Raw genomic sequence first — 26,288 nt, forward strand, 5'->3', positions numbered from 1 at the left:
TACTATCCTGGGAGCTGAATTCTGTCATGGGCATTATAGGGAGCTTGTTTAATATATCACTTTTGCATGAGAAATGGCTTACTATTACTCACCAGTTGTATTTCACTCCGCCATAAATTTAACACAAAACATGGCAAGTAAATGCAGAATAAATGATTTTGTTTGCAACATACAAAAGAGACAAAACAGCTACAAAGGTTTACAAAAGATAGGTGGGGGTGGTAGGAGAAAGAAAAACTATACTTATCCTGCTTTCTTTCATCCTAAAGTGGGAAAAAGCTATATTTTTCTTCCTTTTTTCTCATATTTAGCTGATTTGTGATAAGTTGTCCAGACAAGGTGATTGTCAGGGATTTTATGGTTTTGCTTATTAGGTACCTCAGGTTGCATTATAAGAGAGCACCCTGTCTTGGTGATGCATGTTAGCTTTTATAGCCGATCTCTCCTTTGAAATCCTCCAAGGATCCAGACATATAATCTCTTTCTCAAAAACTTTTTAATGTCTTCCTTCTGCAAAAGACAAACAGCTTGCCACATCTCTTAATCCAAAGAAGTGGAATAATCATCATCCTTGGAAATGTTAGTGTGTCTTTATTAAATCAGATGTAATTTTGTCTGCTTTACTATCTAATAAACAACTTGTGCCTTAGCGAGAAGTAAATTCTCCATTCTCATCCCAGCTTTGTTAACTCATTGTATACATTATATTATAAAGTTTAATTCTAATAAAAAATATGTTTTATGTCAATCTGTATTGTATATCAGTCTGGCCATAAGTATACAAATAAAGATCTAAAATCAACGAGTGTAGGTACCTTATAATTGGTTCTTGAAGACAGGTTGAAAAAGACAATAACTAGCTTCTCTCACATGACGATGGGTCTGCCTCTGAATCAATATTCTTATAGTAGAAAGTACAAGTAGTTGCCTAGAGAGACAGGGCAGTCTCATAGTACTGAATGAAGAGGTGAAAAAATGACAAATGGAATTCAGTGTGGGTGAGATGCAATGCATGTGGGGAAAAATATATGCATGATGTTAGACTTTAAATTACTTAAAATTACTCAGAAAAAGAGATCTTATTAGAGACGTCTCTGAAAATCTCATCACGTGCTCCACATGGGTCAGAAAAGCAAATAGACTGTTTAGGGTTATTTGAAAAGGAATGAAAAGCAAATAAAGCAATCATTACACCACTAAGAATCCATAGCATGACTTTAACTTAAAAACTTCTGCAAGTTCTAGTCTTCCTTTACTGAAAAGTAACAAAGAACTAAGAAAGGTACAGAGAAGTGTACCAAAGATTATGAAAGGTTTGAATCAACCTCCTATTAAAAAGTGAAGCTTACCTATAAAATGGATCAGAACTCTTCAGATTAGAAAAGACAATTTGAAAAAACATAACATAAGAGTATCTACCATTGTAAATCATGTGGAGAAGGAAGATGGGAATTATTTTATTTTGTTTCCTCATTTATTTAACTGTAGAACTCATTGCCACAGGGTGCTGTAAAAGTGAAGTGTAAATACAGGCAAAGCGGTCTATGAGTCTCCAGATTGGAAAGAGACAGCTAAAGGGGAAGACAACAGAAGTTCATAAAAGCACACATTGTGTGGAGAAGGTAAACTGGGAACCATTTTATCACTGTTTCTCCATTATTAAACTGTGGATCTCATTGCCACAGGTCTCATGGAGGTCAAAGTATAAATGGGTTCAAAAAGAAATTAATAAAGTAGAGCTCCATTGGAGAACATTTAACAGTATGGTTCAACGACAACCTCTGGCTTAAGGTACTAAATTAGTCGTTTTCTAGAAATTATCTCTTTGTACAGATCATGCTTCCTGTACTCTTGCCCAGGGATCCTCTTTTAGCCACTAGCAGAGGGAGAATATTGAGACAGGTTGATATTTTGCTCTTATGATCCTATGGTGGTTTTAACTAATTTCAGGGCTTTAGGACCCACAGCCATTCTTCCACATATTTATTTATTCTCAGATCAGAGAGGTGTGCAAGTAAGATCTGAATATGCAGTTTTTCCATGTGTACTCTTTGCCATTCAGTACACTTAGAATATGACATTGGCCCATTTTTCCCTGCAGAGTTGCACAGACCATGTTACACTTAGTAAAGGAACAGCTTGACATCCTCCAAAAGCTTTGTGATTCTTCTTATGCAGGAATATTTATATTTAGTCAGACAAATTTTTCAGAAGCTTAGACGATCCATCATTTTGTTTTACTTACCTACAGCTTTTATTAATAAAGAAAACTTCACTAGAGTAAGATACAAGCAGGTAAAGTGTCAAATCAAGTGAAGTGAAGGAAATGCCTCAGATCTAAGCTCAACATGATCCAGCAATATGTGCTTCCAGTCCAGAAAGTGAACCGTGTCCTGAGCTGCATCAAAAGAAGCATGACCAGCAGGTGCAGGGAGGTGATTCTGCCCACCTACTCTGCTGTCGTGAGACCCCACCTGGAGTCCTGCATCCAGCTCTGAAGTCCTCAGTGCAGGAAAGACATAGACCTGTTGGAGAGGGTCCAGAGGTGGGACACAAAAATGATTTTAGGGAAGGAACATCTCTCCTCTGAGGAAAGGCTGAAAGAGTGGAGCTTGTTCAATCTGGAGAGAAGAATGTTCCAGGGAGACCTTATAGCAACCTTCCAGTACCTGAAAGAAAGAAAGTACAAGAAAGCTGGAGATGAACTTTTTACAAGGCCATGTAGTGATAGGACAAGGACTAACGGCTTTAAACTGAAAGAGGGTAGATTTAGATTAGATATAAGGGAGAAATTATCTACCATGAGGGTGATGAGTCATTGGAATAAGCTGCCCAGAGAAGGTGTGGATGCCCCATCCTGGAAGTGTTCAAGACCAGATTGGATGGGGCTTTGAGCAACTTGATCTGGTGGAGAGTGTCCCCATCGGTGCCAGTGGGGTTTGAACTAGATGATCTTTAAGGTCACTTTCAACCCAAACCACTCTATGACTCTGTCATCTATGGTGTTAAAAACCATGCACACACATACACAAAACTCAAAACCAACCAACCAACAACAATAACAAAAAAGAGAACTAAAACACTTGAAATGTCAAAGTTAAATTATCATTATATGGCAATTTTTAACACTGAGAACCTTATTTCAGAAAAGTATAGACCGTGCAAAGAGTAGTATATATTTCGAGGTACATATGTCACCTCTCAACGAAGGTCTGTGCTTTTGCGGTATACTGAATTTTAAGAAAGATGCAGAAATATCTACAAAGTGAAAATGGTGAGACAAGGTCTGGCAATAATATCACAAAATGTAATGGTGTTGTAGGTCACAGTGAAACAACAAAATATTTCTGCTATCTCCTTTGTTGTTTGGCTAATATCACTTTAACTACTGATATTCACAGTATTTATAATTTAAATGTAATTTAACTAGATAAAGCGCCAGCAAAATTCCAAAATGTGTTGCAAATCATGACTGATGCAATGTTCATTTAATTTAAATGCATTTGTATGTGAACAGCCATGCAAATATATCTATTATAACACCAGCAGTATGACAGAATCATCATTCCTTAAAATCTTTATTACTAGACTGTAAGTGGACTGTTAAACTTTGGCTCAAGGGCACAATAACCCTCACATCAGCATAATTTAATCATCAATGTAAGCTAATAGAAAGTTAAATTCAATGTTCAAGACAGCGTAGTTCTTTTTTGTTTCATATATTCCACGCCTATAGATTTTCCAAAATGAGTATTTTTATATTGAAATGTCTTTCCAGACATAAATATTTTAATGTATTTTTATAGTCTTGTTATTTGATGGAAAGGAAATTATCTTATTTCTTATTTTATCTGCCTTGAGAATGATGTTTCTATTCTCTGGAAAGTATTTTCTGATATATATAACTTTCAAGCGTATATAACTTTCAAGACTTTCAAGACTCCAAATGACAAAGGCCTTTTCTGGGTTGCTGTTGATAACCATGTAAAATATGCTATTTGGGCTACAAAATGTTGTGAACATTTACTTATAAAGGGAAATGACCTCACAGAAGTTCATAAATATCATTTTGCTTGATGTATGACTCTGCCCGAAAGATTTTTTTCTGACGTGGTGTAGCCAAGGAGCACAGAGTGAAACCAGGACATGCCACATGGAGTGGCACTAAAGTGAAGACAGCACATTGGCCTGTTAATGTAGATTGAGGAAGACCGTGGCTGCCCCACACATTACTGGGCATCTCTGACTGATACTGAAATATCGCTCCATTTCAGGACAAACAAAGCATACAGCAGCTTTCCTGGCACATCTTCCTAACTATTTCTACTCTCTATGTCAGTAACTTTAAAGAAGCCCCTCTTGCAGCTGAATACATTGTGCCAAGCAGGGTAGCGCTAGAATTCTTTGCTTTACTCACCTGATGTAAATCAAGTTAAATGAAGAGGATGATTGTGACCAGTATCTCTTGTGGCACTCTGTGGGTTTCATATGGAGAAAAGGAAACTGAGGGGTGACCTGATTAATGTTTATAAATATATAAAGGGTGAGTACCACAAGGATGGAGCCAGGCTCTTCTCGGTGACAAGCAATGATAGGACAAGGGGTAATGGGATCAAGCTGGAACACAAGAGGTTCCACTTAAATTTGAGAAAAAACTTCTTCTCAGTGAGCGTGACAGACACTGGAACAGGCTGCCCAGGGAGGTTGTGGAGTCTCTTTCGCTGGAGACATTCAAAACTCGCATGGACATGTTCCTGTGCGACCTCACCTAGGCGTTCCTGCTCCAGCAGGGGGATTGGACTAGATGATTTTTTGAGGACCCTTCCAATCCCAAAATCCCAAACATACTGTGATGCTGTGATACTGTGATATGACAAAAGAAGTAATGGTGATGTTGCAGTGACCCCATTGTAGGATTGTAGGTTTTTCTATACTAGTTGCAAAGTGACTTCATTTCTTTGAATTGTAGCACAGTGTAAACTCAGCTTATTCTTTCAAAATGCTCTTTAAAATTGCCTCTTTTCTGTCTACCAGTGATAGCTTTCATCATAGACACTAAGTTCATGTTTAATATGTCCAATCAGTAAAAAAAACCAAATCCTCATCTTTAGCTTTTTTTTTTTTTACACTCTTCTGCATTTTTCTTTTCACTGAGTGATTGCTTGACCTCTTGTGATTTCATTTTATCCTTAAATCCAGCTTGGCCATTCAGCATTGTTGGAGTGGCCTTGCATGAGTCTGATCTGTTCTCTAGGAGATAAGAAGTCAGACCATCCAAGCTCTTTTCAGTTACTTACCTCACTTAAAAAAATACAGTTTAATAATTTAAAATATACCTGTTAACCCAAACACATCTCCAAAGTTTAAAATATCCAGTGAATTTTGGAGTATTTGTATAGAATATAGTCACAGTGGTACCTGATCATATAGGGTGTTTACAAGGAAATCTTTTTGGTGATATCTAATATTATCTTATTGTATATTATTCAGATTTATTCTACAGGTGATATGAAAAAAACACAATCAATTTTTTTTTGTGTGTACTATTAATAGGTCCTTAGTCCAAATGAAGGAAATTTCATTGGATCTTTTAGTTTTATATGTTCAGATCTTGTAAGTCTTAGAGTTATCTTTCCAGTTGCAAGACAAAATGGTCCTGCATGACTGAGAAAGGAAAAGTTATACTGACTAAACTGTTTGGAGTTCAGTTAATATCTATTTAGTTCTAATTCTCTATGCACTATTGTCTGACATAAAAACTTTGTTAAAATATCAGCAATGGAACCTCTTCAGCTAAAGAATGACCCTAAACATTTTTGAGACATTTAATAAGATGTTTTCACAAAGTCAAGGAAGACCAAACTCTACTTTCTTCTCATTTATAAATAGGATAAAAAGACAGGAAGTATATATTCAGGAAAAAAACAAACCAAACCAAACCAAAACCCTCATTGTCATCAGATACATCCCTAAAGAGCATGACTTCATTATTTTCATGTCATAGTGTGCCAGGCTACAGAAAAGGTGTTGAAGGAGGAATTTACTAAAGCCACTGCACAATAGAAAATGAGTTAATAACAATTAGATTCCCAGGGCAGTTGTGCCAAACTAGTCTTCTATATTTCTTTGATAAAGGTCTTTATGTTTAAAAAAAAAAAAAAAAAAAAAAAAGAAAAGTCAAGTCAGTGGTCAGTGTTGTTGTAAAACAGTTAAATGAGAGATGATGGTGGTTGACATAAAAATTGCTGAAGGAGTATGAAATTAGTCAAAGACAAGAAGGCAGCTGATTATGACGAAAAGAGGATGTAAGGTGAAGAGATGTGGGTAGTGCATTCCTCAGCTCATGATGTTGACATGAAAACTTGTTTGAATTACTGATATCAGACAGTGACACAAGTTCAAGGACCTTGTCAATATAGCACTGGGGTGTTGTATGAGAAAAGTTAGATGTTCTTGACCTAATAGAAATGAGCAGAAATTCAACAAGCAAAATTAAAACCCATGACTATTTGAATTTAGCTGTGAGATCAGTAAGCAGAAGCAACACAGGGAGACAATCACCTAAGAATATTAAATAGTCACAAGATACTTATGAACAACTTATACACTGTGATACTGAAAAAGTTAATTCATCTGACATTGTTTTAGGAAGGATATTCTAACATACATGAGGATCAGAATAATTCCTTTGTAAAAGACCCTCTTGAAACTTCACTGGTAGCAATGCACATTTTCTACACATGTTCAAAGCAGATGAATTTGGAATGCAAGATGTAAAGAAAGGTTACTAGTTGGATCAGAGAAGGGAATCTAACACAGAGAGTGAGATAAATGAGTTTCATCTTGTCTAGCAAAACAGAAGCTGTGAAGGGACAAGAATCTTACCTGTAAGTGCACTGGGGAATAAATGTTATGTAAACTGAAGGGAAATGTTAGCCCAAGAACAAACAAGGATAACTAATCATGAATAAATTTAAGTGGAATTTCAAAACCAAGTATCTAACCATCAGAGAGCTTGTTTCTGAAGACTTCCCTATAAAGGAACACAAATCATTATTTTAAGGTAGGTGTCATATCATTGTGTTTAATCCAACCAAAGAAGACTCAAATCTAAAATTTGCAAGGTCAGGTTCATAAAAGTATTTAAATAGTTCAGAATAAGCTGCTTTGAATTATCCCAAATTAATGAGGTATAAAAGCATGGATACTCTCACTGTGATAAGAGCTTCTCGTTTCCAGTGGTGAATGTAAGATAACTTGCTCTGCTTCCATTGAACTGGGCAACTAAACTTCTGTCACTCCACATATACAAGGGGTCAGTCACTCACTCGTCCATGGTATCTGCCGACATTTAGGCTTGTTTTCTCAGCAGAATCAAGCCAAAGTGAGGCAGCTTTTCATTTAGTGGAAGAGGGGTTACTGGCCTCTCATTTACTGCAGGGCAAAACTGGGATCAGCTTCGAAGGAGCTCCAAGCAGAGGACAGCAGAGCTGCAATTTATCATTCCAGGAGAACTTACTAATGAGCTAAACTGAAATAACCCTCGGATTTTGCATCCCTAATGGATACAGAAATGTCATGTTGTGTTTAGATAATGTATATGGCATGACATAATTGCCTGCAGTAGTACATTACTGGACTGAATGATCCAAGAGGTTTATATTCATACATACTCCAGGTACATATAACATGCAAAATTTATTATAGGATTCTGCATGATAAACATTTGAAACTACATCAACTTCCTGCTCTTCCTAGTCTGAACTAAAGTTAGGCTTTTTAATATTGTAGAATGGCATTTTTGAATGTATCCTGCTTGTTGTTGTTTCTGAGCTTTTTTGAAAATGACTGTTGAAGGACAGGATGACTCTGTGACTGAGTATTTGCATACAGTGAACAAATACATAGAAAATAAAAATTTGGTTGAGATTTTGTAGTGGAAACCAGGACTGCAACCTGGCTATTCAGTTCAGAGAACAACTTGAAATATTTATTTCTTGTGGGCATAAGCACAATATCATTCTTAAGGCAAGCTTCCCATCCAGAGGTTGTACCCTCTGAGGTCTACTGGAATAGAAAACAATCTCAGTAGGAGGTTAAAGAAATTACATGTCTTAGACAATAGATTATAATTGAATGGAGGCTGTTCACTGTCAAATTCAAACAGGACTTTGTGAGTAAAATGCATAGGCTTTGAGCCGCTGAAATTAGATTATAGCTGTCAGGAAGCCTATTACAGAATTCATCGCTCTAGTTCGTTTGTTTCTCTCAATTAAAAACTAATGACAGGGACCACCCAACCCACCTCCATGTCAGAGACCATATATATATGCACAAGTGCCCAGTGATCTAAACAAAATGTGAAAAAATCCAGTCAGAAAATAGCTATTCTGGCTATGAGAACAAATAGAAAGAATCAGAAAATGAGCATCAATGTCTGGTCTGGAAAAAACAAAGACGAAATTCCTTAATTCAGACCATTCTGAGGTGATAAAATTAATAAGCATTGAGATCTATTGAATATCCCACCAAAATGAAATAAGTCACAAATCCATTTAACTTCCTCTCACCCCAGACACACATACTTTTTCTAGATAACTTTTTAGTGAGGTTCCCAGATAAACCATGATTGTGCTTTGACAGGCTTTCAATCTAAAGTTTTCAGTACTTTCACCTAAATGAATGACTTAGGACATCACTTTGCTGATGAATATTTACCTAGTAATTAATAAGATTCATCCCTCATTGACCAGTTCACTGTGCAACTAAGAAACAGGAAACTCAATGAATATATACTGTTATATGACATGTTTTTCTCAGGAATTTTGTAGTAGATGTAGGACACTTACAAGTTTGCTGTAGTGGGGAATATCAAGCAATTTTAAAATTTTGACTTTGTCTCAAATTATCTCACCTCTACAGTCAGTCTTCTGCTCAGTTTTATATTTCTCCTTGTCTGATTGGGGCTTTTGTTTGTTAGTCTGTGTTGTCTGTGTTTTTGGTTTTTGTTTGTTTGTTTTTGTTTTGTTATTGTTTTTGCTGTGTGTTTTTTTTTTTTCTTTTTAATTCTACTTTCATAGTATGATACCAGTTCTCACAGCATGGAATATCCTCCCCAGAAATTTTGGACTGTCAGCTACTAGAAAATCTAAACATTTCCTGAGCAACTTCATGAAGACACTTGGACCTCATGGATCACTTTGTATCTGCAAAGCGCAGTGAAGAAAGCAGTGTATTAGATTACCTGACAAGTCCTTGTCTTCAGTCTCCATTCTTTTTTTCTTACCTTTTTTTTCTTTTTTCCCCAGTGTTCTTTTCCCCTATACCTTAATAGCAATCTGATATTTTGAATGAGTAATGAAGAGTCTTCATTTATGATGCCATTTTCCCACTGAAATTTTTATTTCAGCCGCACAGAAGAAAGGATCCCTCTTAGAGTAGATCTTTGAGATCCCTCTTTGTAAAGTGATATTAATTCACTAGGGGAATGACTGGATCCTAAAACAGCAGACGAGGTATAGTGTATTATTGCTCTGAAAACATACTCTATATATCTCCAAATATTTGAACCATTTTCTTGAAAAATTGACATGAACAGGTTATTTCCTATTTCTCTAAATGCAAAAATAAATTAAAGGGCGCAGGTGATGTTGATAGAGTATTTTCATAAGCAGAATGATCTGTTGATATTGTTTTGTGCTAATGAAATATGATGATAAAGGAAAATGCATCTTTCTACTACCTGGTCATTTTATGGTAAACCAGATGATGGTACCAATCAAGTGTTACCCATTACCATCACCAGTATTACCACGCTACCATTGTTGAGCACAGGAAGAAGTAGCACATACTTCTTTCTCATACTAACCTAATTTCTAGCTCTAGTTTAGATCCTTGGAGCTGATAGAGCTAAAAGAATTGAGAGACACCCTCAGGCAAAAGCTGCCTCAAAAAGTGTGAATGTAAATACTACATATATTTGCACTCCTAGAGTTAAGATTCATATTGTTCACTTTATGGTTGTAGTGTCTGTCCTATTGTCTCTTGATTGTTGAGATGAGAAAAAAAATTCAAATACAATAAAATTATTGTAATTTTCACTGTAAACTATTTCAGTTTTAAAAAGGAAATGTATACCTTATTTTTTGGCTTTGTACCCACTTTCTGGTGTCCCAGAAGTATATCTTTGCTATTAGAGAATCTGTAGTGTCAAAACATTATGCCAGACAAATACTACAACTATAGGGTTCCACAGGGTGGGCCTACCAGAGTAGGAACAATTCTGTAAGATAAATGTTTTTAAAATAAACTCCACACAGTTGTAACAGATATCTAGAGGTATATAGACACATGGCACCACAGATTTTTATTTTTCTAATAGGTCCGAAAATTGTACTGCCTTATGTTAATTTCACATAAGGTTCTTTCTCCTCTCTCAAAAAATTTCATTCATTCTGTAATCCTGAGTGGGTTCATTTGTGGTAGATGAACTCTCCCTTCACAAAACATCAACCACTGAGGTTTATGCAGAAAAATCTACAAAAAGTATTGTTTAGAATATTAACATTCCTTCATGCCAGGGCTGGATATGACAGTCACAAGTCAGCATGAAATATGAGATTATCCACAACAAATGCAGTGGTCCAAAAGCTAAAGCTGTTTACATCAGTTCTCATACTGAAGAAGCAATCCACTGATCCAGCAGGATTTTTCTTCCTATGTTTCACAAAACTTCGGAGTCTAAAGCAGCTTTCTCTTCTTATGTACCACATTCATGTCTTGGAATTTGCATGACCCAGTGCAGATTTCTATCTTCAGCAATCTACTCTTTGTTATCACTCTGGCATAGATTATTTCAGACTGTGCCTATTAGATTCCTCACCTCAGGAGATGTAGGTCTAGTACTGAATTAGAAAAAGCCTTACATGCAAGTGAGGCACTTAAAAGCTGCTGAACCACTCCATGAAGGTGAATCTGGGCATATGCAATAGGCATAAAATTAAGTTTCCTAATAAAAATGTAGACCCATCAGACTCTTAGTCATCTGAGCAAATATGTATGCATACAAAGTAGACTCTTCTTATGATCAGTGAAGTGGGTACTTCTATGGCATAATAGATCTCATCCTAATGTTAGTGCCTAAAATAGTAGAACTGAATGGTTCCCTATGTATGTTTGGTCATTGATTATAAAGAGGTTTGAACAACCAGCTCAGACTTAAATGTTGGCACTGTAAATCCAAATTTGATGAGATTAGACCCTTATGGGCACTGCAGATATCTCAGTATCTAGATCACGAATCCCATATGGGCTCGTGGACATTTAAGCAGTTCTTATGTTAATCAATGTTCTTACAGATCTCTCTTTGGGATTTACATTTCTAAATACTACTTAAAACACACTGTAGATATTGAAATGCTTTTTTGTAGCTTGCCCTTGAAGACTATAGGGGAATTGCTCCTAAGAAGCCTTGTACTAGCGATGGAAACCTGTGACGCTGTGAGAAAATGGGTTTTGGAAGCCCCCCCCATACCTTGATTTGAGTTGTGATTTGCTCATTGGACTCAGAGAAGGAATTGAAGTTTATTCTATTGGACATGGAAAAAAAATATATACTGCAAATCTCACCGAAAGTAAAATCTAATCTTTAAATGGTCTGTTTATCTTATTGCTTTCATTCTTCAACATAAGTTAAGCATGCTATAGGAGTAGATTCTTCAAGGTGGTGTTTCTGGATAGAATTAACATTTTAAAAACATGAATTTTGCCAATATTCAAAGGGACATTTAGGTGGTAAAATGTTCTTTATATTTCTAGAAGTTAGATGCTACTTATATTTCTAAATCTTTGCCTGCCTTAAGCACCTTGTTGCTTAAGCTATCACATTTTCCTCAAATTCATATGGTTTTAGACTGCCTTGTGAACCTAGTGCCTTCTTCCTGTCCTGTGTTTAACAATCCCAGAAAGTAACCTCAACCTACAGTTTTCTCTTGTTCCTATTACTTCATTCATGGTCACACTCTGTAAAGCAACAGTTCACTGTAATTCTTGCACCTTGTTGTGTGACAATTGACACATTTCACATTACTTAGTCATCTGAAATAATTCCAGGCACACAGAAAAAGAGTTAATTGATTGCTCCTTGTGGCATACTGATCTGCTGGAGCTACGTATTTATTGCTCTATTTTGCTTTATAGTGCAAAGACTCTCCAGCTCATCCTTCAGTCACAGCACGGGTGACTGGTGGCAGTATTTTGTTACCGTACACAAGATCAGTGTGACTCAGGCTACCTGAAGACTGTACTGTTTTCATTGCATTAGCATAAATGGCAGAATGTTAAATGAAATATTTTTCATAAAGTGACTGTAGGCAACACATAATAACTTGCACTGGAGCAGAATCTTAACTAATTTTGTGGTACATGGACAGGTTGGAGTTCACTGTAAAGGAAAAGAGAGTAAAAAGTTCACTTTTGTGGTTCTCCAGTCATAAGAATATTCTGTGCATGATCATTTCCCAGAGTACGATACTGATGTTATTATTGTCATTATCTGTATTAGCATCAGTCCTGCTCACAGGCTAGCAGCTAGCAGCTAGTAGTGTTAGAAACTAATAACAAAAATAACTAGAGGTCTCTTCTGCAAAGAATCAGTATTCTAAATGCAAATCGTGGAACATCAGATTGTTACAAGCACCAAAAAACCCCATATGTATGTCAATATAGCAGGTAGTCCTGCTGACATACCTGTTGCCTGACTTTTGTCATTTTTTTTTCCCAGGCAATTCAATAGAAAAGGAGTTTACTAAAAGAAAATAAAGACAAGTAAAATTATTTACAGGTACTTACTTTCAAGTGGCAAAGGGGAATGTCAAGCACAAAGGTGTTTGCTTGAAAATTTTCCCAGGTTGATGACAGAGTATAATGGTCGTTCAGTCAAGCAAAAATTACTGGCAAGACTGGATACAGAGAAGGAAAATATATTTAATACTGTACAGAAGAGAAAGAGGGAAACAGAAGAAGAGATGGATAATAGTGAAAATTGATCTAGTAGAAACAAAATCTTGGTCGCAGTATCCCCGTGGTTGTTAGTATGGAAGACTGTCTTTTCTAATCCAGAATTAAAAAAAAATATCCTTTCAGATGTTGGGATGCAAGGTAGTGAGAGTAGGAGTTTTATCTTTGTGAATGGACAGGACAGGTTGTCTCTTAGATCTTTCACTCAGGCTCCAGGTATTAAGAAATTCCTTTACATAGAATGAGAGAATGGTTTTAGCTAAAGGATGAAGGTCCTGACCTGCAGTTGTCAATAAAAGAGCTAGCAATAAGTGTTTTTTAGTAGAAATGGAGGAAGTCAATTTATCTATAATGATTAGACATTTTTAGAATAAAATTTGTGAAATCTCTAATATTTTAGTTTGGACAAAAAAAGAGACGGTGGAGAAATGAATAATACCCTTCTGTGCCCCTCTGCCCCCCCCCCCCCCAAAAAAAAAAAAAAGGATACCTTATGGAGCCACTATCCAGACACATTCCAGAAGATGGTGTCAAGACAGATGAATATTCACAGACTTCTATGCTCACTTTTTGAAATTAAATCACCCTTATACTTTGTATAGAATTTCTGTTTTGTCATACTAGTTTTAGACTGGAATCTTGAAGTGATCACATTACAATAGAGGATCTAAATGCTGTAAAAACTCCGTAAATAAGTTTCAAATAAAGGACTAAGCTTTTATGCACTTATTCCTGATGTCCGTGGTAGCCGTTTCCATAAATTTTATTAAAAATTTTATTATGTCTGAAGAAAAAATAAACTAAAAACACTACCAGAGTTCAGGTATTTGTTTTTTGAAGTACTCCCTCATAGATACTTTTCTGGAAAACAAGGATTTGCTAGTAGGGATGTTCTTTGATCTTTATTTAGGAAACATACAATTTTCAGAACAAAATCAATTAATCTCAACTAAGACAGTTGCTAAATATCAGAAAACTGTATGAAATGACCTAGAACTCGCCTTTATATGGATAATAGGAGCTAAACAAAGAACACAGACGTTAATTTCAGAAGTGGAAAAGAGTAAATTACATTTTAATTTATCTCTAATTTGAATAGATTTGCCTGAAGAGTTTTCGAACCTAGGGTAAAATGGAAATTCACTCACTTATCTGCTTTTTGTACTTTTCTGCATGGTAGCAATCAGATCTATAGAGACTGGTTAAAGCTGGGAGACAAAAATGTATTTGACAAAGACAAATCCTCTGTGCTATGTAATAACCTGCAAATAATTATGTTGCCTGAAAAAATAATACTTTAAAAATTTAGGTGTAATTACTTAGGATGATGGTATCCAGTATTATAATAGCTAAATTAATATTTGGGCTTATTAAATGTTACAATTCTGAATTATGCAGCAGCATAAACTGATTTGATTACCTTGGCTGCACTGAGTAGGATTTAAGGAAAATGGAGACACTGACCTGAAAGATTAATTTAGTAAAATGTTGTTAATTTATCATGAAACAGTCAGAGCTAGTAGTAGGAACAGTCAGGACAAGATACCCACGCACAAGTAAGCCTTGACTGAGAAAATCTATAAAAATGTGTCAGATAAGTGGCTAAAATAAATCAATGAAAATATGCTTTCAAGAGAACTGAGGAGAACTATGTCACTAAATGGCATATGACAGTACCAAGATGTGCATATATTTGTCCAAGAGAAGGAACCAGAAGGAGTGTTCTTATCTGCCTGTCTCTAATGAGGGATATCTGACCCTGCGTGAAGGATGGGAGCTTGGTGTAAATGTTTGTGCTCTGCTCTTGAAGGAATTGCATGTTAAAGCCCTGAAACTGCGAGAAATATCAAGCTGCTGAGAAATGTGCATGTAAATGAGACTGCCAGGGCTAAAGTACATGGAGGTGGCTGAGAGGTCAGAGCAGAGATGGGAGAGAGAAAAGGCCACAAGCAAGTGCAGTCATGGCCTGGCTGCTTCTCTTCATCATTTGTCATGCAGAGGAGGAGGGGAATTTGGTGACAGATTCACATCAGGGTCCGTCTTCACAGTCCCAAAGAGGTACTACAAAGAAAAGTCAGGTGGGACAGGTATGAAGGAAGCAGAGCTGGTTGAAGGAATGTTAACAATACACGCTTGCATCTTTGGGTGTTGATAACAAGATAGGTGTTCGGAAGTCTTCTTAAAGTTGAATTATACATGACCTTTATGGTTAAAAAAAATCTGAAATTGCCACTGGAATGTAACTTGGGCAGTTCTCTGTATGTGTGTGTGTGCATCTCTAGACAGACTGATGGGGAGAGCTATTCAGGAAATTAAATGGGTGAGGTCACAAGTGTGACCTAACTAATGACATTCAGTGTTATATCATAGCTAAAAATGAGAGGAATAGAATAAAATACATGGAATTTATTAATAAAACAAATACCGCATTGATGATTTTATCCATTTCCACATCTAATTTAACTGAGTCCGTGAGTATAATTTTATATTTTCGGAATAAACTGCAGGCTGTGCACATGAGGCTGTAATACTGAAGGACTGAGCCAGGTCTCCCAGATTGCATGAGGACTTGCCCGTGGGATGCTGCCCATGCACAGACCCAGCAAGGGCAATGCCCAGCACCCAGTAACAGAGAAAATTGCATCCACCTCCTTGTGTGCACACACACTCACAGACACACAGACACACTCTGCTTTAAATCAGCCTCTCTGGGATTCCTATGGATCCTCACCACTTTATGAGATCAGGGATAGGCCCTGGTGAGGGCACTGGGGGACCTAAACAAACTGTACTGCTTAAGCTTTTAGGAGATTTCTGCCCCTTGTATCTTGTGATTTTCCTTCAACAAAACACTAAATTTAATAAGTGATTTTTAAAACCCACTGAAGCAATGAAATCCACAGTAAAAGACTCTTTCAACATCCAAGCGTGCTACAGGGCACAAGAAGTATTGCCTACGAAGTGTTTCTTTTATAAATTAATTCCCAGCAGCCAAAAAAACCTGGATACATAGCTGACAAAAAGATAGTATACTTAGCCTGTAAACCTCAAGGTTGTTATTTATTGAAGACTACAAAATAATACACCAAGGAATAAATTGTCAGTGCAGTTATGCAAGTTGTACAGCTGAATTCCCATAAACATTGCTGCAAAAATATAAATGCAAGAACAAATAAAACCAAGAATTTAATCACATTTGTAATAAAATTGCAATTAATTTAACAATAATTCCATTTAAGTTCTAAGGTTATCGTAGTAGAATAAAAACTTATTTTCTTTGCTAAGAGAGCACCTGCCAATAGCCAAATTGCTAGCATTTTTACTGCAAAATATGTCTGTGTGTCTTACAAAACACTGTTTATGAAACTATCTGAATGCCTTAGAATTAACAATAAATAAATAGTATCAGGTGATCACTGTGCTTGTGACTTCCTTTGTATAAAATGGACTTAAAAATTTTAAACATCAAACTGATGACAGTATCATTAAACTTAATATTATTCCTACGTAATTACTGAAACCAGTTGAAGTGCTGTCATAGGAAAACTTCTCACTTCAGTATGATAAGACTATTTTGTTACAATTTCATTATCTTTCATTTATATTATGAATGATAGTTTAATTTTGACTGTTCTGAATACTGTTTAATTATTTCATGTATCATAAGTACTTGAAGATATATCCACAAACTTATAATCTCTTTTAGTTTAGTAATTCAACATTGTTAACAAGAAACTTGTACTAAAATTCTGACGTTTCCAAAGAAATATTTACCTGGAACTGTATCTTAGAAAATGTTGACATTTGGATTTTTCATTTTAATCAGAACAAGAACAGATTCCATAATATCAGAATTTCATGCAGAATGGGAATTCTCTTTTTAACCACATCTAATATGCTTACAAAAATTCCAGTCATGGTTCAGTGGCTCATGTTCTGTAATTTCTACTTCTTTTGCCGAGCAGCAGTGTCAGATTGTTACCTTGTGATCACTCTGCTGTACTATTTTAAACACTCACTTTCTCCTTGTATTGCATTCTTACAGAAAGTTCACTGAGATTTTTGTTTGTGTGTTTTTTTTATTTTGTTTGTTTGCTTTGGTTTTTTTGTTTGTTTTGTGTTTTTTTTTTTTTTGGGGTGGGGGCTATATAGCCTTACACACTGTAGCCTTCATTTGCAGTTATGGTGTCTGAGCCAAGTGATGGCAGCCACAGCTGTATCTTCTTGGGACACCAAATTCATTTTCTGACATGAGATGTCATTGCTGGTCAGTGACATCTGTTGGGAGCATCATCTTTGCAAGGTGGGTACACCCACTCAAAGTCTGTTGTTAACTGTATTTACTCTACAGACTTCTACTGGCATAAGCATTGTGGTCCAGGTGTCAACCACTAGCAACCAACTGGTGTAGTACTAGAAGAAAATGTGAGTTGGAAATGAATGACCATCAAATAATGTAAAGGGTGATATTACAGGTAGACACAAATCTACAGTGTATGGCCCTCTGATCTTGTACACTGGGAAAAAAAAAAATCTGAAAATTAAATCTGTTTAGAGAACCAAGAAACAAAGAACAGATGCCAATCTACCATCTAAAGACATGCACTAGTAGACCATTTTATATAGCTACAAGATGTCAGTACATTTCTGCAACACGTGCAGAGGATTCCACATGCACAAAAATCTCTGTGTTCAGTCCTCCTGCTGTTTTCCTTTCACCCTAATGCAGAACAGATGAACATAGTCAGTGACTCAGATCTTGCTCTGATCTTGTACAACAAGAGTTAATAGCACCTGAAGAGAGAAAGAGTGGAAACATAAAAAGAGGTTACAAAAGAAAAGACCTTTGCATTACCCACAGCAGTTTTAGATCTCTATTACAAAAAGATAATCCATTCTTAATATGCAGAGCACTTCTCTATTATCTTGATAAAATCTGAATAGCTGGATACTTGCAGAAATGTTAGTCTTCAATCACTGCTTAATTTGACCTACTTCTGTGAAATATGTAATTTGGAAGGTTATTGAATATCTGTAGAAAATGTTCTCTGTGATCATAGCACCATAATGACTTATCACATATGATGACTTTCAGTGTCAGTGATGGTAGGGTGACTGTACATGGGACCAGAATATATCAAGGGACCTTTCTGAAGTACTTAGTACAATACTTCATTATTTCAGGTGACAGTACCATTTGAGCACATTTACACATTCAGTTACTTGTATTTTTTTTTTCAAAGAAAAACTCTAGATTAACTTCAAGAAGATTTAAGAGAGACATCATAGAAAAAATATCCCAAATTATTAAAAAATGGACACACATGGTATTGGCCATGGATACACATGATTGCAAGCAAAATCACATTGATACCTGGCAAGATATCCCTTGGTGCCACTGGTTATGTGTTTTACTTTTGTTAGTTGAGGGTATGATTAAATGGAAGAGTAACATAAATACAGATACTTTACTGAAAATAGTTGCTGGAAAGACAAGGGCTGGCTGCCTATCCTATAGCAGAATCTGTTATAAAACAGATAATTTTCTCTAAGCAAACATGACTAAGGCTAAGGAACAAATATAGGTAAATCTGAGGAAGGCTTCAAAAACCTTGACAACAAACCATCAGTCACAGGTAAACTATGGTACCCAGAAGCAGCATCTGCAAAAGCCAGTGGTCAAAATAAGGAATGACATTAGCTAAAAAAGGATGTATGGGTCCTACTTTGAAATGCTGGGAAAAAAAAATTGCTTTGATCAGGACTCAGTGGCCTTAGCCATTTTCTGGATCTCTGTTGCTGAGGTAACCATCCTTTGATTATTAACCGAGTCAAGCTGGGATGAGGGTGGAGAACAGCAACCACCCACTAGCACAACCTTCCACCAGAAGATGGTGAAAATGTTTTTTCTTAGTAAACATTTATTAAAAGAAATGGTGGTGTAACACTTGAGCTATTTGGAGGTTAACACACTTGCTGAAAGTACGGAGAAAACTAGTTTTAATTCTTTTATACTCAGGTAAATAGAACACAAAGCTTCACATCTTAGTTTAATAAAAGCACTTAGCTGTACCCCTGACAGATCTTTGCTATGTTACATCATATCAGCAGCCCTCTTTCCTCCTTTTCTTATGCATTTTGTATCTCATAGCCCTCTTTTTTGTGCTTCTTATTGTTTGGGATTCCTGACACAGGAATCTCAGTACAGGAGACTGATTCCTTTTCCTCTGGCACATCTGGAATGCAAGTCTCCAAAACACACTCCAACTTCCTTTTCTAGCTCACTGGCTGACTTTCGGACTAGTGCACTGAAGACTATATCAACTGATTTTCTTTTACTGAGTTCCTGTCCTAGCCCTGAGATTCAGAAATTGCAGATACCCCTTAATTCATTCAGAATCAGTAGGAATGTCAATTACTCACTGCCTTCCAATACCAGGGTGTTTTAATTTAAAAGGCTATTTATAGGCATAGTACCTAACTTCTGGTAAGCTAGTTTAGGAAGTGCCAGCCTCTCCATTTCTGCTGCCCTGTTCTACTTTGCTGGTATCGCTGTCTCACAGGTGTGCACCTTTGTCTCCTTCAAAATTAACCCATTCCAGAGGGTGTTGGAGTACTAGAACACGCTCCCCAGGGACGTGTCACGGCCCCAAGCCTGACAGTGTTCAAGAAGAGACTGGACAATGCCCTCATACGCATGGGGTGAACTGTGGGGTTGTCATATGCAGGAACAGGAGTTGGGCTCAATGATCCTTGTGGGCCCCTTCCAACTCAGTGCATTCTGTGATTCTGTGATTCTAACCCATTGCCAAATCCTGCTGTCTCTATCTCAAAACATTCTCATGTTTTCCCTATAACCTTAAATTTTAATGGAGTCCTCATATTCTGTCTTTTTGTCATCTCCTTATTAGTACACTACATGTACTTCAGGGTGAGAATCTTTTTTATCTGTCATTACAATTTCTGTCATCCCCACTGTATGGTTTATTCAAGGCTATACAAATCTGTCCTCATGTGCTTAGATAATTTTTTTTCCAGTGTTTCCTTCATTCTCTGTTCAGCTAGCACAACCTACCCCAACATGCTTTTCATGTACATTGTAAATAAAGATTTATATTTTCTTTTCCATATTGCTTTTCAAACTCTTTCTTAACTTTAATTTACTTCTAGAGTGGCAGACCACAACCTTCCATTTTTCAAAATTCTTCTCTATAATGCATTCTTAGCCAGGTAGCTACACACATAACGGCAGGATTATGATGGAATCTGTGGTTGTCTATATGAACTTATAAAAAACAGGAAGCAGCATAAATAAAGAACTTCATCATGGTTGCCATGGTGATGGCTTAAGAGTTAGGGGATGCTGCAATTAAGGTTGCCTGCAAATATTCACTTGCCTTGTTTTGTTCCCATGCCATGGGAAAATTAATAATCTTAATTAAGATTTTTTTGGTTTTATTATTTTTTCCTATAGGACCCCTGCCTCATTCAGGGTACAGGATAAAGTACTACATAAAAAAACCAAGCACCCACCACTGTGTTTTTGCATACATGATTGGACATTTTATCTACAGCAAATCATACAAATTATGATCTAAAGACAGAACCATTAATTTCCTCTTGGGTTTTTCATGGCATCCATCTGTACAATCTTACTAAATGCTTCAAAAATATGAACTGAGTAACTGTCAGCTTTCAGCTCTCCACAGATGGATTATCTGGGTTGCAGATGAAGCATGGCATGGATGCACAGATGTGTAACCTGATTCCGTGCAGAGCCAGCATGGATTCAGCTGGACTTTGGAGCAGGCAGAGCACCCTGCAGCTGGTGCTGACTCCAACACAAGGTCAGGCTCAGCAGCACAGCTGCTCTTGCACACCGTGAAAGCCATGGAAGCCAACCCCACTGTACACATGCTAGCCATGCGGGCTGCCAGTGCAAGTGTTTCCTTGGAAGTGGGATCACTGGTGGGAGCGGTGAAAAGGCAGCCGACTCGGCTCCATATCTGACTGCTTGGAGCCCAGCAGGGCTAATTGGCTTCCATGTCGATAGAAGCCCCGCCAGAGCCAGGCTGTGAGGTGTTGCTGCACTGTGCAGTTTCTCTAGTTGCTAAATTATTGCACCAGTTTTTCTACCTTCCTGATGTAATAAATTGTTCCTAGCACCTGACTGAATTTGTCACACCCTCAGCTGCTTTGAAGGTGTGCTGCAAGCCAACTGATGACAATTAGGGGGTTGAGAAACAAACAGAAAGTCCTGAATACACAGCAAAAAGGTATTATTATTTTTTAATACTGATGATTTCATTGGCCTAGCTCACAGCATGAATGCACAAACACAGTTGAATCAGCTTAACTGAGTGGGTAGTAAAATGTATTATGGGGGAGGTTTCACACAGTTTCAAATGGGTTTCAAACAGAGAGGGTAGGTCAGGGACCTCAGTTAACCAGCTTTGCTATTGCTCACAGGGCAACATCAAGATCTTCTCTAAGCAAGTTATCTCAGATACCAAATTGGACCTGACTTGTCAGAGCTCTTCAGACAGAACAGAGTTACCTTTGACTTTGTCACAGCTGTGAAAGCTGAGCACTTTGAGTCCGATTTTCAAGTCAAACCTCCAAAAAAAGAAGACTTGATAATTACCATCTACCTGTTAAGGTTTTAGCAAGAAATATTCAGCTTCCCCAATCGTGGAGAGATCTTTCTTACTGCTACAGTACAGGCCCCTACCTCTCTAACTGCACAATTATCATTTTGTCATAAACAGGTAAGGATCTTAGAAATACGCATTTATCTTCCTGTTTAGCTCTGATTCTCCAGAGATCTCTGATTCATCTCCAGAGATTTTTTTTTTAATTTCAGTAAAACAAGATATACAGCTGAAGTAAAACTTACCATAGTATTGTAAATATCTTCATATCTGAGTGTTTGCCTTTGCAATCTTAATAGTATTATTTCAATATGTCTCCCTTTGTATCTTTGCATGTGCACAGGCGGTGGAGGGATGGGTGTATATAATGACTTTTGACCTGTAAGAGGTGGCGTTATAATTCTGTCATCAAGATAGGACCCAAGATCTCCTGTTTATTTCACTTCACTTCACTTTATTTCACTTTATTTTCTGTTCACCTTTTCCATGCTATCCAAGGATCTGTTTACTTCTTCCACATTATTTCTCTGTATTTTTATTTCAGAATCTAAAATCTCTGGGATAAGAATTTTTCATTTTGTGATTATACTTGATACATTATTGTGTTTGGGGGTAGAAATTACCAGTATCACTCTAATGATTTTTAAAATAACTTCAAATGAATAATTGTTTTCCTTCTGTCACAACATACTGTATTAATAAAGATAGAATCACAAAATCATAGAACATCCTGAGTTGGAAGGGACACACAAGGATCATCGAGTTCAACTCCTGTCCCCACATATGACAACTCCACAGTTCACACCATGTGTCTGAGGGCATTGTCCAGTCTCTTCTTGAGTACTGTCAGGCTTGGGTCTTTTTCCAGTGCTCCACCACCCTCTGGGTGAAGAACCTTTTCCTAATGTCCAACCTAAACCTCCCCTTGCACATCTTCCTGCCATTCCCTTGGGTTCTGTCATTGGTCGCTAAAGAGAAGAGTTTGGTGTCTGCCCCTCCTCCCCTTGTGAGGAAGCTACAGATGTTACTCATGCGGCTTCCTCTCCAAACCCTTCAGCAACTTCATAGCCCTCTTCTGGACACTCTCCAGTAGCTTATTATCTTTTTTATCCTGTGGCACCCAGAACTGCACACAGTGCTCCAGGGAAGGCTGCACCAGTGTAGAGCAGAGTCAATCACCTCCCTTGGCCAGCTGGCAATGCTGTGCATCCCAGGACATGGTTGGCCCTCTTGGCTGTCAGGGAGCGCTGTTGGATGATATTCAACTTGCTGTCAACCAGAATCCCCAGATCTCTCTCTGCAGAGCTGTTCTCCAGCATCTCATCCCCCAATCTGTATGTACAGCTAGGGTTGCCGTGTTGCAGGTGCAAAATCCGGCATTTGTCCTTGTTGAACTTCATGTGGTTGGTGATTGTTCTCCAGTTTGTCCAGATCCCTCTGCAGGGCCTCTCTTCCCTCAAGAGTGTAGACAGCTCCTTCCAATTTTGTGTCATCAGCAAACTTACTAAGCAATCCCTCAAGTCCTGAGCCCAAGTCTCTTATAAAGTCCTCAGAGTGCTGGCCCTAGGATGGATCCCTGCAGAACACCACTAGTGACTGGTTGTCAGCCCGACATAACCCCATTTACTAGAACCGTTTGAGCGTGGCCCATCAGCCCATTGCTCACCCACTGCATTGTGTGTTTCTCCAGCTGTATGCTGGACATCTTGTCCAGGAGAAAACTGTGAGAGACAGTATCAAAGGCTTTACTGAAATCCAAAACAATCACATCGACAGGCCAACTGTTGTTCAACTAGATGGGTAACCTTGTCAAAGAACGAAATTAAGTTTTTAAAGCAAGACTTTTCTTTCATGACCCTGTGGTGGCTGGGACCAATGACTGCATTGTCATTCAGATGTTCTTCAATAACACTTAGAACAATCTTCTCCATGATTTTGCCAGGAACAAATAATTTAAAGATAATTTAAAGAGTTATATTATATTGAGTAAGTAGTATATCATGATAGATTACGTTGTGTAATCAGTTATACAACTAAAAATTCAGCAATTAAAAATTGGAATTAAAATAGGAATTAAAAAAGGCAACTGAAAAAAATCTCCTTACTAGTGGTATTGCTCTAAGGCCTTTTATTTTGAAATAACTTACTATGTGCAGAAGATTCTTACGATTTTGACCCTGATTCATTTACTAAGCATCATAATTTCAGGATCACTTTACTTTCTGCAGAAGTTTGGAAACATGATGTTATCATATTATACATAGGTTGGAATGGTGATAGTCATTTGATCCCATCCTCTAAAGAGGTAGTTCATGGGGAAAAAAAATCCATCAGTTGCTGTTGATATAAACATAGATAGCAATAAAGATACAAGCTTGGACCCAGGAAGTCCCTAAGCTTTAAAATCCTGAAAATGAGGCCAGTGCATTGGAATTGTCATTTGTTTGTGCTGTTTTCATATTTATTTTGAAAAAGCAGCCATCATTTCTCTAATATTAAAAACTGGGCCGAATCGATTTTTTGTCTGGCCCAGCATGGCTGTTGTGTTATTTTGGTAAGTGCATTACATTGTCATATGCTGTCATTTTCTTTTGTAAGTCAAGGCAGCAGAAACTGATTTATTTTATTCTTACAAGACTCATAGTGGAGTCTGGTTCTCTGAAACATCAACTTATTTTCTTCATTACCTTATGTGACTGCAATTAACTACTGTACCATTGCAATTGTTGCATCAGTGGACAAAGACATATTAATGCTTCAGTGCAATTGAATAAACTCTTAGTAGCCCCTATATGATTGTTTATTCTGTATCTTCTTTTAGCCAATGTAAAGCTCAAACTAGAAGTTTAATAACAGTGAAACACAAAACGGGAATACAAACTGGAGCTCATTATACTGTGGAGGAGTTTGAGAACCCCTGCAGACAGAAATGCATAATATAGTATATATATACACAACAGACTATATAATGTTCAGAGGTAATTCTGCACCTACTGCTTGAAGACTGCAAATAAATGATAAGGCCATTGACCAGGCTTAATAGCTGAGGTAACTAAATGGGTTACAGAAAATCACTGGACACAATGTGAGAAATCACTGGATGTGGCAGTAACATGGTGAAGAGCTGAAAATATTACAGGTAGTGTATGTCCACAGATTCTTAAGGGGGAGTTAGGGGAGAGACGGTCAAACTTAGCAAATAAAGGGGGTCAAGTGATCTTTTGGGGATTAAAATTCTCAAAAGCCAGCAGCACCTCATATAAAGGTATCAACGATAACACAAAAAGGAGAGATTGCCTAGATAACAGGCATACTGAAATTGGGACCAATGGGGAGAAACTAATCATCAGCAGGTTGTTTCTTGGAGACTGAGGGTGGAAAAAGGGAAGTACAAAGGTGGTGAAAACGAGGGTCAAAAAACAGGAGAAGAGAGAATAAGGTTTGCGTATCACACAATCAGTGCTGTTTGGGCATTTGACCACTGCAGCCTAAACAAGGAAAACAAATCCACCTGCTGTTATGGCTACACCACGAGTGTCAAACCTATTTCTGCAGACAGGAGGATGGGAATGGTGTCCTTGGCTTACAGGAGAACACCTGGATTTGATGGATCATGTGACCTGGTATCACTACATCAGTGCCTGTTTGAGGTTTGGCAACATCGATATCTTCCCAAAAATTGCGTGATAAAAATAATTGCTTAAGCACTCAGGAAAAACCTCTTTGAGACTGGTGGGAAGTAGAAAGTGGAGGCAACAGTTGGTCTGCTTCTACTTTTTAAATAAATGATCTTACTGAATTGCCTTTTTATCTACCACTTGCTTAATGATGCCTTCAGTTAATTTTTTCTAGCATTGCTCTCTGCAGAATTTCATTACAGTAAATAATTTTTTTTCTGAGTTCTAAGTTATAAGCCTTTCCACTTTCTAAAATTCACATGTCATATAGGTTCAGGCCAGATAAAGCAGTATGCCCATATATCAGTAATTTTCATATATACTGATTCTCAGAATGCACAGAGAAAATACAGGTGAGTGTCAACACTGGTAGTTTTCAAAAAAAGTTCTCAGAACTGAGACCTTCTTGTATGATGCCTTTGCATATTATGACATGACTAAGTATAGATTTGCCTGTATATTCCAGGTTTTATGACCTTAAAATAATCTACAATCCAACCCCTTCCCTGTTCTCAAAGTAAGGAAGTGACAAGCAGCTGTATTTTTCTTTGTCCACACTTTCACTGTTTTCTTCATTCATCATTCCCATGAGAAAATCATTACCTCAAACTTTCAGAGTTCAGAAGCTACATGATAATAACCACTTCCAAGATTACTAAAATATAACCATATATAAGGTAGGTGAGTAGAGTAGGCTTGTAGCCCTATGCTACTGAAAAAACAGATTCTAAAGAGAAACAGTACACATGAATGCCTTTTTCCACAGGCAGTTGGCTTTTCTTCTCTGGTTTAATTGAAAAGGCTCAGGGAAAGTTTGTTGTGTGTTTAAATTGTGGTGATAGTGACAGAATGTTGGTGACATTTTTACGCTGAGCATCGCAGTGATTTTTCCACTGACCAGCTGCAAGTCATTTTTTTCTGCGGGTGCCATGGAGTGCATGTA

This window comes from Nesoenas mayeri (genome assembly GCF_963082525.1).
Source record: "Nesoenas mayeri genome assembly, chromosome: 1".
Lineage (NCBI taxonomy): Eukaryota > Metazoa > Chordata > Aves > Columbiformes > Columbidae > Nesoenas > Nesoenas mayeri.